This window comes from Camelus dromedarius, chromosome 3, assembly GCF_036321535.1.
Source record: "Camelus dromedarius isolate mCamDro1 chromosome 3, mCamDro1.pat, whole genome shotgun sequence".
In the NCBI taxonomy this organism is placed as follows: Eukaryota; Metazoa; Chordata; class Mammalia; order Artiodactyla; family Camelidae; genus Camelus; species Camelus dromedarius.
The window spans coordinates 115,432,580-115,447,217 of record NC_087438.1 but is presented as its reverse complement, the minus strand read 5'-3'; the positions used below and the strand labels follow the sequence as shown (position 1 = coordinate 115,447,217).

At 44.7% G+C, this 14,638-nt stretch overlaps 1 protein-coding gene across 4 annotated transcripts in view; it reads right to left on the bottom strand.

Annotated features, from left to right (window-relative positions):
• The window catches only part of SNAP47 (synaptosome associated protein 47), an 85,709-nt gene that overhangs the window by 18,795 nt on the left and 52,276 nt on the right, over positions 1-14,638 (bottom strand). The window lies entirely within an intron of this gene.

Genomic DNA, 14,638 nt, shown 5'->3' with positions numbered 1-14,638 from the left:
AATCTTCAATCTAACTCTTTCACAAACAAGGCTAAGAGGGGGTGGGCAACTTGCCCGAGCTCCCGGGGTCCAGCTCCTGGTGCGGCCCTGACGTGACCACTGCATGGACAGCAGATGTCATGACGAGGACGCAGAGGTCACATCACTGAGACACTGACAGAAACTGCACAAGACCCTTAAAAATTGGCAAAAGGGCTCTCACTAGGGATGGGCAGTCTATTCACACACCCAAGGGAGGCCACGCCCCAGAACCTGGGCCAGCTCTTAGAGCCCCGGGCAGCTATGGCAAGGTGTGCCGTGTAAGGAGGGCCACCCCTGTAATTTTAAATTTTCTGATACTCACATTTTAAAAAAGTGAAAAGTGTGATTAATTTTAATAACATAGTTTATTTAAACCAATCAACCCCGTGTTATTATTTTAACATGAAGTCAATATAAACAATTATTATCATTATTATTTATGACTAGTATGAATGTTATACTTAAGGGACATCTTGACTCGGACCAGCTGCTTTTTAAGTGCCCGGAAGCCACGTGTGTGGACAGCACAGGGCCACATGGCCTCACGACAGCACTTCCATCAGGGGCCCTCTGTGTGACTGACCCTGTGTGTCGTACGCTTCCATCAGCGATCTTTCCCTAGAGCAGGAGTCAGCTGCCTCTTCCCCAGCCCAGAGCGGAACAGTGGCCAGAGCGAGACAACCTGCACTCCTGAGTCTGTGCACGGCGCTCACAGTAGTAAGAGGTGTGCAGAGATTCAGTCTGTGAGCTGGAGCGGCTGGCACGCCTGCAGAAGCTGAGCGTTCCACTGAGCGTGCAGTCCAAATAAAGGCTGGTTCCTGTTGAATTTTATTTGGGAAAAGCTTCACCAAATGATGGCCTTAAGAACAGCACTCAGTCTCCGCAGCCTGTTGAGCCCCGCGGTCACCCTGCCAAAGCTGCACTGAAACCAATCAACACGGCGAAAACACAGGTGAGCTCCTTACAGCTACTAAGTCTGCAAAGAAAATCACTGAGTAAACGCTCAGACTACTGGTTCCCCTGGAATATGGTCCAGTGTCTTCTTCCTTTAAGAAAGGGACTGAAGTAATTAAATGGCAATTAAATTAAATCTTGTGCATTCCATATAACATGGGATGGAAGGAATGGAGTATATAAAGTCTGGCCAAAACAGCTGTTACCTCTGTGGCCTGGCATGACAAGCTGTCTCGCCACCAAATGTGCCGTGCCCTAGCCCCGGAACATCAACGGGCCTCGCAGACGAGCCTTCACTCGGCTCCCAGTCAAGGCCCAGGGTCAAAGAGACTCCTCCCCAAGTCTCTACTCCACTAATGAACAGCCCCAGGAGAAGCTATTGTTGCAGCCACATTTGTAACTACACAGAAGTTAGCTGATTAAGAGTGCACTGAGTTTTAGGTGAAGCTAACTTTTATAAAGTCCAAAGAAATGTGCAGTGCACATCAGCACAAGTAAGACATAAAAGCACATGTGCTAGTGCCTCTGGGAGCAGAACCTCGAGGAAAACCACAGACACAGCCAGTGCTTTGCTGCTCAGGGGCCGCAGGCCCTCAACAAAGCCGGTGCAGGAGGCCCGGCCGCCCACAGGCAGGATGCTGGGCTCGCTCACCAGCGTCAGTAGCTGGGAAGGGGGACAGCCGACATGACTCAGGCAGGAAGTGGGGGCACCATGTGGGCCCCAGGACAGAGTGGGGAGGGCCTCCTGCATTGGCCACATGTTATTAGTGACCTCCATCCCTGCAATACCACAGACTCATAACAGCGGCACAAACACTGGGTTGACATAAGAGCAGATATGGGACATCTTAGTCTCCCAACCATTTCCCTTTTGTTTATAAAAACAGAAAAGAAATTATAGAGAAACAGCTCATCCCATAGAGTAGGTCCACTTACAAAACCAGACGTCATAACTGTCTGCCTCATGCCAGCGACCAAGGTGTAAAAGTCGGGAGCAGAGGCCCCAGCTCTGCTGTGAGCGACACCTCCAGGGGGCTCTGAAATGTCCAGTGTGGGCTCCCACTGTGTCACTGTGTCAGGGAAAGACACGGTCCGCACAAGTGCAGGCCATAACATTTCTGAAGTGCCTGTAGTATGCTAGTTGTTGTCTCAGCTGATAGTCTGAAAACAGAAAATGCCCCACTCTACTTTATGACAAAACTCCAGGATTTAGAGCATTAGAATATTAACATTCACCACCTAAAGTGAGTTGGTATTAGCTAGCCTGTCTGCCCTGATCTTGTTATTAAACTGACCCACTAAAAACCGAAATTTTCTTGCAGTGAGAAATTAGCAACCGTTTAAGAATAGGGCTGGGATAAATCAAGCTGTCTGCAGTTCTACCAGTTGGGGCCATTAATATGCTACAGAGAAGGTGAAGAGGGAAAAATTGGCTCTCTCTCAGCCAAAGCTCTGGAGGCTGTAAAGAAGGTTCTAGGCCACAATCTGTCACATTCAGCACTTACAGAGCCCCCTTGCATCCCCCCTGTCCCCTCTGCTGCATTCCTGGGGGCTCTGAGGTGATCTGTGCATGAACAGGGGCAGTACAGGGTTCTCTTTTAAGGAGCCCCCCGCATGGGAATCCCCTCCTCATGACCCCCTCTCAGAGCAGAGGGTGGAGGAACTGAGCACAGACTTGCCTTGTGCACCAGCATGTGTCTGCACATCCCAAGTCTGCAGGGGTCTGTTGGCCCTCAAAGTCTGACTAGCCTCCAGTTACAAACAGCCCTGATGGCCCACAGCAAGAGCATGGCCCCTCTCACTCAAGGTCTGGGAAGGGAAAGCACATGTGAGCACCTCCCAGGACTAGAGCGGGGGTCCTGGGAACCAACGTGCCATCAGACCAAAAACAGAGCTTCCCAGTGATGAGAACCACGTCTTTAAGAGGGCAATGGAATCCCAGCCAAGTGAAGTGCTCAAGAAACTGGAGGTTCGTCTTACAATGTGGAAGTAGATGCCTCAGCAGGGACATTCTCAGAATATGGAACATACAGAAAATGCATTAAGTTTGGGGCTCTTCAGAATTGACTGGGTCAACAGACATTCGGGGCCCCACTGATACATTTGTTTAGAACTTGCTATGCGCCAGAATTCTGTTCCATGTGGTACAGGCCTCATCCTCAGGTCATCCCCGTGCAAGCCTCGAGGCAGGACCCTGTTCTGTAAAATATGGCAGTAGCACTTTTTTGGGGAAATGTGCAGTTTGATGAAGGCCACACAGCTAATGCGCCAAAGGCACTTACTGGCCACCAGAAGTCATGCTTCCAACAGCCCTCGGCCCTCATGCTGCAGATGAGGTGGACAGGCACGGGCTGCCCACGGCCACGCAGCTGAGCTGCCTCCCCAACACTGTGTTCACGCATTAAGTCCAATTTTACATTTAAAACCTGCACAAAACCAACGTACCAGTCTGAACCCAAAATCACCTAATACCTGCTATTTTTAAAAGTTAATTTAAAAATGTTGGTAATGGGTAAGATATCTGGATAGAAGATCAATAAGGAAACAGACGGCTTGAACAACACCATAGACCCACCACACCCAACAGCGGACACGGAACAGCCCACCTGCAGCAGCAGCGCACACATTCTGCTCAAGCACACGTGGCACAACCTCCAGGACAGACCACACGGGAGACCACAAAACAAGCCACACGCTTAAAAAGACTGACGTACCAGAAAGCACCTTCTCTGGCCATACTGGAATGAAACTAGAAATCTGGGCAACTAAAAAATTCACAGACATGTAGAAATCAAAAACATACTCTTGAAAAAAAAAAAAAGAAAAGAAAAGAAAAACACACTCTTAAACAACCAGTGGGTCAGAGGGAAATTCTTTGAGACAAATGAAAAGAAAAACACAACAGACTAAAACACTAGCAAATGGAATCCAAGTAGGATTTATCTCAGAATACAAGGGTAGTTCAGTGTTAGAAAAGCAACTGATTAACACATTATTAGAACAAAGAGAAAAAAAAACACATAATCAACTCACTTGATGTGGAGAAGGCAATAACAAAAGCCAACATCCTTTCATGATAAAAACTCAGAAAACTAGGACTACAAGAGAACTTCTTCAACATAATAACAGGTACTTACGAACAATTCAGCTAATAGCAGACTCAACAGGGAAAGACGGAAAGCATTTCCCCTCGGGTCAGGAAAAGACAAGAACGCCCACTGTCACCACTGCTACACAGTCTGCTACTCACTGCAAGTCCGAGCTGGAGCAATTAGGCAACTAAAAGGAATAAAAGGCACCCAAATCGGAAAGGAAGAAACAAAACTATCTCTATTTGTAGATGACATGATCCCATGTAAAGAATACCCCCAAAATTCCACAATTAACATGGAACTAATTAACAAATTTGGTAAAGTATAAGATACAAGATCAACATAAACACACCTGCTCTGTGTTTCCAAACAGCAGCAATAAAGGATCAGAAAAAGAAATTAAGAAAATAATCCCATTTCTAGTAGCATCCAAAAGAATAAAATACCTAGGAATACATTTAACCAAGGAGGTGGAAGACTGAAAATTATGAACTATGCTGAAATAAATTAAAGACTACCTAAATAAATAAAAGACATTCTGCGTTCCTGGATTGCAAGGCAATATTGGCAAGAGAGCAATACTTCTCAAAGCGATATACAGATTCAACACAACCCCTATCAAATTTCCAACAGCTCCCCTGCCCTTTTTCTTCCTCAGAAATGGAAAAGCTGACCCTCAAACTCATGTAGAATTGCAAGGGGCCCCAAATAGTCAAAACAACTTGAAAAAGAAGAATGAAACTGGAAAACTCACACTACGATGTTACAGTAATAAAGACAGTACGGCACCAGCGTAAGAACAGACACACATAGACCAATGGAACAGAATGGGGAGTCTTCAGAGAAACCGAAGGATCTATGGCCAGTGGGCTCTGACAAGGGAGCCAGGTCTACGCAACGGAGCAAGAGTAGTCTGCTCAGTCAGCAGCGTTAGGACAACCGGACACCCACATGCAAAAGAATGAAGCTGGACCTCACTTCATATACAAGAACTAACTCAAAATGGATCAATGACTTTCCGAAGAAAACACAGGCAAACTTCAAGACCTTGGATTTGGCAATGAATTCTTATATATGCCACCAGAAGCGTGAGCAAGGAAAGCAAAATGGATAAATGGGATTTCATCAGAATTCAAAACTTCTGTGCACCTGTTGTAGTAGAAAGAATGTGACTGGCCTTTGTCCTTGGCTCCTGGGAGATGGACTCTAAATCTTTGGACTCTTCCAAGTGCCTTTGTTACCCATGAGCCCCTGGGACCACATCTGAGTTTAGGCTCCTAGACAGTTTCAGGATGGAAGCTGCCCATGCTTCAAAGACCAGCCATTTGATTGGAGGGTAGGGACTGTGACCTCAGGGGGAAGGAGGGAGACTGGTGACTAAGCTCAGTCACTTGACCAGTGATTCCCACAATCATGCCTACATAAGGAAGCAATAAAAACTCTGGACACTTGAGGCTCAGTGGAGCTATCTGGTTGTTAAACAGGTAAAACCCATTACCTGTAAGACAGGTTAAAAATGTGCCAGGAGGGTGATGTGTCCATTCACTGGGAGAGAGCACAGAAGCTCTGCACCTGGGACCACTCAGACCTCGCCCTCTGGGTCTCTTCATCTGGCTGTTTCCTGGTCTGATTTGGATCTTTCATAATCATGACTAGAATGCTCTCCTGAGTTCTGTGAGTTGCTCTAATGAATGATCAAACCCAAGAGGTGTCATGGGAACCCCCCCCAGATTTGTAAGCAGCTGGTCCGAACTGCAAGTGGCCTTGGGACACCACTGTGACTGGTGTCTCAAGGAGTCTGTGTTGGGGACTAGGCCGTTTAACGTGCGGGGTCTGCTCTAACAGTGAGTGGTTAGTGCCAGAACTGAATCATGGTATACCAGCTCGGGGCTGGTGTCAGAATTGCATCAAAGGACATTATCAGGAAAGCCAAAAAGAAAAAAAAAAAAAAAAAACCTACAGAATGGGACAGTCATTTGCAAGCCAGCTTTAAGGGCTTAATATCCACAATGCAAGGAACTCCTACAACTTAACAAACAAAAAGACAAACAACCCAATTAATAAACAGGGAAAGAACTTGACTACGCATTTCTCCAGACGCACGGATGGCTAATAAGCACATGAAATGATGCTCAGCGTCATCAGCCATCAGGGAAATGCAAGTCAAAACTACAATGAGGTACCACTTCGTATCCACCAGGATAGAATAATTTTAGAATTTTCAAAAGAGAAAATAAATGTTGGCAAGGATGTGGAGAAAGTAGAACCCTCATACACAGCTGGTGAGAATGTAAAATGGTGCAGCTGCTGAGGAAACAATTTGGCAGCTCATCAAAAAGCTAAACAGAACTGTCCTATAGCCGAGCGATTCCAGCCCGAGGTGTACGCCCAAAGGAACTGAAAGCAGGGGCTCAGATACCCGTACATGAACGTGCAGGGCAGCTGTGTTCACAACAGCCAAGAGGTGGAAACAGGCCGAGTGACCATCAATGATGAATGTAAACAAAACGTGTATAACCATCCAACTATTGTTCACGGAATTACGAGTTCAGGTGAGTTGGAGAGATCAGAGGTGCCAAGGAAGGAGGCAGAATGTGGAGTTAGTGCTTCACCGTAACTGAGTTTCTGTTTGGGGTGACGAAACAGCTTTGGAAATAGATGGTGGGGATGGTTGCACACATTTTGAATGTAATTACTACTACTGACTTTTACACTTAAAATAGTTAAAGTGGCAAAATTTATATTATATATATTTTACCACCATAGAAAACAAGGTTGTAATACAAATATGCTGCTACAGCCAGGCACTCAATAACAATACAATCAGACACTTGATTTCAAGATGTGAGGTTCATTTAAATGCTGGTGGAGACCGCAGGGAAATGTCCCAAACAAGAACAAGCTCTCCTCTCGATCAAGATGCCTGAGCGTCTCGTTTTGGCCTCTGGCATCCTACCTTCTGCCCAGCCAGGCAGCGGCTCTGGAAGTTGCTCACTGGGATGCTGGTGTTTTCTGGAACCCCGTCCTTGGCACAAGACCTCAGAGCTCCTTATCTGGCAGCTTCCTCCCTGTCCACAGTTCCCGAGGGCAGCGGAAGAGACGGAAAGCACCCCCGGGATTCATCCACATGGACATCTGGACCTGAAGGGCAGACGCCCCCTCCAGGCAGCGTGGGTTCATGCCACAGCTTCCATGTGAGGGGGTGTGGCGCGTCCGCCCAGCACCTCTCTCGTGGGCAGAGAGCACAGCCCCTGCTGACGGGCCCTCCTACCCCGACAAGCACCGCCCACACACCGTGGGCCTGGGCTGGAGCGGAGACCACAGCCAACATGACGGGAGGCCTGAGGCTGCTGTGGAGCAGAGCTGGTCATCTGGGGCAATCTCACAGGGCAGCAGTGGGAGGCACAGGAAACCACAGCAGGCAGGGCTGGGCTGGGGCACCACGTGTCTGTCCAAGCAATGCTCACGCTCACCAGTGACCCTAGTTAACCAACCGGGCAGACAGGAAAACCATGAACGAGTATTTCAAAGGAAGGCATGGCATATTCCTGCAACTCGGCTTTCATTTCTTTGAGGTAGATTCTACGTTAGATGGTAGGTACTGGAACATGTTACAAGTCAGTACCCTTGTTTCTCTGAGGTAGAGACCCAGGCCGGGGGAGGGGAGCAGCCTCCCCAGGACTGCAGAGCTGCAGGCGGGACCAGTGCGAGGACGCACTTCCTAGTCCAGGGCTCATCCCAGGACACACGTTCTCTTACTGAAATGCCCACTATGTGTGGACAGCAAGAGTTACTAGGAACCTCGTCCCGGTTACCAAGTCTCTTCTTATGGTTTAACATTTAGAAATGACATAGGATATGATGTCAGGAACACTTATTAATAACTCACAATTAAAGTACCATACATTTAAATACATAACCTAGCTCATTGTTAATCTCTGGATGGGTATCAAAGCCGTAAATAAAAACACAACTTTCTAACTGTGCCCCGGAATTAATGAATGAAATAAACAGTCTGAAACAGATTTAGAAGGTAGCAGAGGATAGTAACAGAACCTGAGGAGAACGGGTTAAAATCTGAAATTATCCCACCACTCCCTGCCTAAACTCTTTCAATGATTCTCAACTGCTTACAGCACAAAATCCTGGCAGGAAGGTACTGAAAAGTTAGTGGCCACATCCAGCTCTCTGTCCCCAGACCCCCCCACAGAGCCTGCTCCAACAAAGGTGCCTGCAAGTCCTCCCCGCACTGGTCGGTGGTCCTGCAGGCTGGAATACATCGCCCTTGCCTTTTCACTGTTGAGGGCCTAACCGTATAGCCATCTCTTCTTCCTAAGACGCGTCAGTCCTGGAATGTGGCCTAACCCACAGCCACAGGGGATGGCAAGCACCATGGACCCACCCCTTGCTCATGATCTCACGACTTTGTCCTGACAGTCATCAAGGAAACCCAGGTCTGTCATCTCTCCAAACAGACAGTTAACGCACTGAAGCCAGGGCTAAACAATTCATTTATTCAGGTATTTATTTTGGGCCGAAGAGTACTGTTAAACACAATTCTTTTACATAGATTAGTTATGCAAGAAATGACCGATTTTTTTTTTTCCCTGACTAGGAGAGGAGACAGATTAATCAGGACAAATTTAAATACCTGGAAACAGAGTATGGGGGAAAAAAGCAGAATGGTGGAGTTACTGAAGGTGAAATGTATTCCATAATTTCTAAAAAAGAAAGAAAAAAAGAAAAGAAGGACATGAATTTCTTAAGATAGCTTCACAGCAAGCAGAGAACTGCCCTAGAACTATTTCAGGAAGGCTCCAGTGAGTTTGCCTGTCCACGTGGAGCGTGGCTCCGCTAAGCAAGCAGAGTGGGCAGACACACAGAATCTAAAGCGCAGGGCCTCGCTCATTTCCCCAGCGCGGACAGCTACAGAGACGCCTTTTCGGTAAACCTCTCCATGCCAGCTGACTGGCTATGTTTTCTAGTCAACAAACCTTCTGATTGGGGTGATTGAGTCACCTCATTTTCTTTTCATTTTTGTGCATTTTTGTGTTTTATTGTTTATAAAGGTATCACATACAATATAGGCAGACTAAATGCCTGAATATAATCAAACAGAAAGTTCAAAACTATGACCTAAAAATTTGCCACGAGTCCACACTCTGTGCGTCCCTCTTTATGGGAAATGACGAGAGCGTCCTGTGCAAGCCTCCCCTCACTGCTGTCCCAGAGTTCACACAGCGCTGGTCCCCGCAACCAGGCTGGTGCCTGATAAACCAGGAGATGAGACCTGGGCCAGCTTTTTCTCTGAATCCTTTTGGCTGAAAGAGGGAGGCAGGATGAAAAAAACACCAAACACAGGGCAAGACAGAGAACTGGAGATTAAGAAATCAGGAAGACACTTTACATATTCTAGGGGTGGAGCCTGGCCGCTTGTGTTTGACACTTCCAAATGCTGTATCAAATGTTTGGTAGCCAAAGACTTGGTAACGAAAGAGTAGCAGTTCTGAGGCAGGAAAGGTGAGTGCATCAAACACTGGAAAATGATTCGAGAGACTCTGCCAAACCCATCTCAGGGACTCTGATTCCTCTCCCGGCCGTCTGCACCACGTGCCCTCCCACAGCGGAGGGTGGACGGCCACAGCCGCAGCAGCCGGAGCCACACACCCGCTGCAGGGGCCCAGCACGCAGGGGGCGGCCGCACAGCCCTGAGCATGGCTGTCCCTCAGGGAAATCGTGACTGATCTTCTCTCTGGCACCCCAGATGCAGTTTAGGTCACCGAGACCCATTTCCACATGATGACTTTAATAGCGTCTGCACTGAAACCACAGATGAATGGAGGCAGATTTTCCTGCATTTTCGTTCCCCCCGGAAATTTAGCTCATTCCTACTTAGGCCTGAGCTTCAACTACACAGCTCAGAATTCTTCTCTAAATATGAAACATGTGTTTTACCTCAAAAAGACAATCTCTTAGGAAACCAGGTTCTCCCTGCAGGGAAGGAGAACGAGGCAGCTACCTAGCACGAAGCCCTGCCCCTCCTGTGCATGGGGCTTCCCGGCCCAGCTGCTCAGGGATCACCACTTCCTCTGTCCTGAAGCCAGCATCCTGATTCATGACCACGGCATCCACTGTTCCCAGCATGCAAGCCACAGGGCCCACTAAGACTTGTTGATGACAGTCAGAATCAACCACACAGACACACTCTTTCACGGGAAAGAAGGGCAATCTCAGTGGTCACCGAGGAATCTTATTCTACTCATTGCTGTTGGTGCATTCATCCTGACCCCTTGCATTCCACCATGGCTTTTATGGGAAGGGCACATTGGACATGGTGGTAGAGACTGGGTATTTGAAACTGGAAGGGTCCTCTCCAACTACATGTCCACCATCAGAATTAACAGATAAAATTCCCATATTTCCCATGAAAAAGCCATCATATTGCTTCAGCCTCAACACAGCTCTGGGACACAGAAGAGCTCATCTCAGCCACAGACGCTTTTGTTGGAGGGTGGGGGGTCCAAGATCCTACCAGCCCGAGGCCTATATGCGCTCTCATTCACTCTCAGGAGGACAGGTACATGTGTCTTTATAGTACGAGGGTTTCTCAAGCCCCAACGCAGAGATCTACAGTGTTCTGGAGTCAATAAGCCTATCAAAAGAAGTGATTAGTTATCAGTTGATTTTTCAGTAGAAACCCTTCAGGCCAGAAGGGAGTGGCACCATATAAGGGAAAAACTTACAACCAAGAATACTCTATCCAGCAAGCCTTTCATTTAGATTTGATGGAGAAATCAAAAGCTTCACAGATAAGCAAAAGTTAAAAGAACTCAGCACCTCCAAACCAGATTTACAACAAAGGTTAAAGTAACTTCTCTAGTCATCCAAGCACAAAAAAAGAAAAAGAAAGAGAAAAAATAAAAGACCTACAAAAATAAACCCAAAACAATAAACAAAATGGCAATAAGAACATACTTATTGATAATTACCTTAAATGTAAATGGATTAAACACTCCAACCAAAAGACACAGACTGGTTGAATGGATACAAAACCAAGACCCATATATATGCTGTCTACAAGAGACCCATTTCAGAGCTAGAGACACATGCAGGCTGAAAATAAGAGGACGGAAAAAGATATTCCATGCAAATGGAAACCAAAGGAAAGCTGGAGTTAGCAACACTTATATCGGACAAAGTAGATTTTAAAATAAAGACTGTTACAAGAGACAAAGAAGGACACTACAGAATGCATAAGGGATCAATCCAAGAAGAGGATGTAATAATTGTAAATACATATGCACCCAACATAGGAGCACCTCAACATATAAGGCAGTTGTTATCAGACATAAAAAGAGAAATCCCTTACACAGTGACCATAGCACAATAATAGTGGGGGACCTAAACACCCCACTTACATCAATGGACATATCATCCAGACAGAAAATCAATAAGGAAACACAGGCCCTAAATAACACATTAGACCAGACAGACTTAATTGATATCTATAGAGCATTCCATCCGAAAGCAACAGAACACACATTCTCCCCAAGTGCACATGGAACATTCTTCAGAACTGACCACATGCTGGCCCACAGAGCTAGCCTCAGCAAATTTAAGAAAATTAAAATCGTACCAAGCATCTTTCTGACCACAAGGCTATAAGGCTAGAAATCAACTACAAGAAAAACACTGCAAAAACTTTAAACACGTGGAGGCTAAATAATATGCTACTAAACAACTAGTGGCTCACTGCAGGAATCAGAGAAGACATCAGAAAATACTTTGAGGCAAATGAAAATGAAAACACAACAATCCAAAACCTCTGGGACACAGCAAAAGCAGTTCTCAGAGGGAACTTTATAGCGATACGTTTACCTCAGGAAACAAGGAAAATCTCAAGTAAACAGCCTAATCTTATACGTAAAGTAGCTGCAAAAGGAAGAACAAACAAACCCCAAAGTTAGTAGAAGAAAAGAAATCATAAGGATTAGAGCAGAAATAAATGAAACAGAGACTAAAAAACAAAACAAAACAACAGAAACTAAAAGCTGGCTCTTTGAAAAGCTAAACTAATAAACCTTTAGTCAGACTCATTAAGAAAAAAAGGGAGGGGGCCCAAATTAATAAAATCAGAAATGAAAAAGGAGAAGTTACAACCAATACCACAGAAATGTAAGGGATCACAAGAGGCTACTATGAGGAGCTAGATGCCAACAAAAAGGACAACATAGAAGAAACGGACAATTTCTTAGAAAGGTACAATTCACCAAGACTGAACCCGGAAGAAATGGACTGTATGAACAGACCAATTACCAGCACTGAAATTGAATCAGTAATTAAAAAACTCCCAACAAACAAAAGTCCAGGACCAGGTGGCTTCACAGTGGAGTCTACCAAACATTTAGAGATGAGTTAACACCTATCCTTCTGAAACTATTTCAAAAAATCGCAGAGGAAGGAACACTTCCAAACTCACTCTGTGAGGCCACCATCACCCTGATAAGCAAAAACAGACAAAGATATCACACAAGAAAGAAAATTATAGGCCAATACCAGTCATGAATATAGATGCAAAAATCCTCAACAAAATACTAGCAAATTGACTCTACAACACATTAAAGGATCACACACCATGATCAAGTGGGATTTATCCCAGGGATGCAGGGATTTTTCAGTATCCACAAATCAATCAGAGTGATACACCACAGTAACAAGTTGAAGAATAAAAACCATATGATCATCTCAACAGATGAAGAAAAAACTTTTGATAAAATTCAACATCCATTTCTGATAAAAACTCTCCAGAATGTGAGCACAGACGGAGCATACCTCAACATACTAAAGGCCACATATGACAAACCCACAGCTAACATCATACTTAACGGGGAAAAGCTGAAAGCACTTCCTCTAAGATCAGGAACAAGACAAGGATGCCAACTCTTGCCACTTTATTCAATATAATTTTGGAAGTCCTAGCCACAGCAATCAGAGAAGAAAAAGAAATAAAAGGAATCCAAATTGGAAAGGAAGAAGGAAAACTGTCACTGTTTGCAGATGACATGATACTATACACAGAAAATCCTAAAGAAGCAGCCAGAAAACTACTAGAATTTATCAATGAATTTGGTAAAGTTGCAGGATACACAATTAATATACAAAAATCAGTTGCATTTGTATACACTAACAATGAAACAGCAAAAAGGGAAATTAAGGAAATGATACCATTAACCATTGCACCAAAAAGAATAACATACCTAGGAATAAAACTACCCAAGGAGGCAAAAGTCCTGTACTCTGTAAACTGTAAGACACTGATGAAGGAAAGGGAAGATGACATAAGCAAATGGAATGATATACTGTGTTCTTGGATTGGAAGAATCAATATTGTTAAAATGGCCATAGTACCCAAGGCAATATACAGATTCAATGCAGTCCCTATCAAATTACCAAAGACATTCTTCACAGAGCTGGAACAAAAAATGTTAAAATCTGTATGGAAACACAAAAGATCCCAAATACCCAAAACAATCTTGAAAAAGACCAGAGCTGGGGGAATCATGCTCCCTGACTTCAGACTATACTACAAAGCTACAGTAATCAAAACAGCGTGGCACTGCCACAAAAACAGACACAGATCAATGGAACAGGATAGAAAGTCCAGAAATAAATCCACACACTTATGGTCAATTAATCTACAACAAAGGAGGCAAAAATATACAATTGAGAAAAGACAGTCTCTTCAACAAGTGGTGCTGGGAAACTGGACAGCTACTGTGAAAAACTGAAATTAGAACATTCTCTAACATGATATACAAATATAAACTCAAAATGGATTAAAGACTTAAATGTAAGACCAGATACTATAAAAGTTCTAGAGGAAAACACAGGCAGAACACTCTCAGACATAAATCACAGCAATATATTTTTTGAACCAGCTCATGGAAATAAAAGCAAAACTTAACAAATAGGATCTAATTAAATTTAAAACCTTTTGCACAGCTAAGGATACCATCAACAAAATGAAAAGACAATCTATCAAATGAGAGAAAATATTTGCAAATGAAGCGACCGACAAGGGACTAATTTCCATAGTAAACAGCTCATACATCTTAATATCAAAAAAGCAAGCAACCCAGCCAAAAAGTGGGCAGAAGACCTAAGGAAGCAATTCTCCAATGAAGACATATAAATGGCCAACAGGCACATGAGAAAATGCTCAGCATCACTAATTGTCAGAAAAATGGAGATCAAAACTACAATGAGGTATCACCTCATACCATCCAGAGTGACATCATTAAAAAGTCTACAGATGATAAATGCTAGAGAGTGTGTGGAGAAAAGGGAACCCTCCTACACTGCTGATGGGAATGTAGTTTGGTGTAGCCACCATGGAGGACAGTATGGAGGTTCCTTAAAAAACTAAAAAAAGACTTACTCTGTGATTCAGCAATCCCACTCCTGGGCATATACATGGAGAAAAATGTAATTCCAAAAGACACATGCACCCCAATGTTCATAGCAGCACTATTTATAATGATGAAGGCATGGAAACAACTCAAATGTGCATC